This window comes from Myotis davidii, unplaced genomic scaffold, assembly GCF_000327345.1.
Source record: "Myotis davidii unplaced genomic scaffold, ASM32734v1 scaffold458, whole genome shotgun sequence".
Classification (NCBI taxonomy): Eukaryota; Metazoa; Chordata; class Mammalia; order Chiroptera; family Vespertilionidae; genus Myotis; species Myotis davidii.
This window is the reverse complement of record NW_006289819.1, coordinates 532,924-534,298: the sequence shown is the minus strand read 5'-3', so window position 1 is coordinate 534,298 and position 1,375 is coordinate 532,924.

Here is a 1,375-nt window from a genome sequence, read left to right as displayed (position 1 = left end):
AGTGGCCAGGGGCTCACAGTATGGGGCAGGCTCTCTCTTCCCCAGACATGGTCCCCAATGCCGCAGTGACTCCAACCATGTACCAGGAGGCAGTGCAGGCTCAGCCTGAGTGCTTGGTCTCCATCTGTAACCAGAGCGGGCGGGCATGGAGGTGGGTTCTGAGGGAGGTGGAGGGAAGCTCTCTGGAGATACCGCCATCTCCGCCAAGGGGCCTCCTTTTGGGGCAGGATCCACCTTTTTTCCCAAAACACAAGGGGAGGGAACCAGGACCCCGTCATTCCTGCCCACAGACACAGAATAGGTAATATGGGCAGTAAAGAAACAAACACAAGCGCCTGGCCCCGAGCCTCCATTCTTGTATCGGCCTTGGTGAGTGGAAGACCACTGGTGAGTGGAAGAGAGGGAGGGGCAGCTGGGTCCCACTTTCTCTTTCTGCAGAAATTCTCTCCCACTGTCAGGACTGGGTGGTGCCTGCATTTCTCATGTTTCTACAGTGAAACAAAGGGCTCTGTGCTCTTTGATCTGAGGGTGGGGAGAGGGAGGACCTGCGCTCACGGAGGTACTTTATGTCCTGTCTGTGATGTGCTCCCCTTGAGAGGTCACCCTCAGGATGGTGTGAAAACACATGAGGGTGGTGGGCTTATGGGCGAAAGTGTAGACATCTGCTGATGTGGCACCAAATGGCCATGCAGCCACCCCCAGGGAAGGGGGGATGTCACCCTCATTCCTCAAAGGGCCCAGAAAGACGTGAGAGAAGGTGTGAGCTGCCAGCAGAGAGGCTGCCTGCCGCTGGGTAGCTGGAGGCCAGTACCCCTGGCCTGGGGAGCAGGTGGGTTAGCACAGGGGAGGTGCCAGCCAGAGGTGGGGCCTAATGTGTTGATAACGGGCTGAGCTGCCTGCAATCCCCAGCTGCCAAAGCTGCCCAGGGGTTGGCCCACTCCACAGCTCCATCTCTAATGGGCAGTGATCCCCCTCGCCCCTGACCCTGTGTTGACCTTGGGATGATTCTTTTTAACCCTTTGTACCAAATAAGTGACTAATCCCCACCTAGAGTTGCCCCCAGGAGGGTGGAGTCATGTGAGACTGATGTGTGTGTGTTGGTGACCGGCTGGATGTTGGGGTCTGCACCCTGGGTGCAGGGGTCTGTCTGAGAAGCAGCTCTATTAGCCCGTAGCAGGAGAGGAGGGAGCTCAAGTGTGACTCTGGGCCGTCCCTGGGCGAGGAGCATCTGTTCTTTCAGAGGGGATGGTGGGGGCGGAAGGAACAAGATCCCCCAGAGTTCTCCCCAACCTGGGACCAACTCACTGCCAGGGACAGTATCCTGGCCCCAACCGCCCCTCCCCCACCCCCTTAGCCCAGGTGAAGCCCGGAGCTG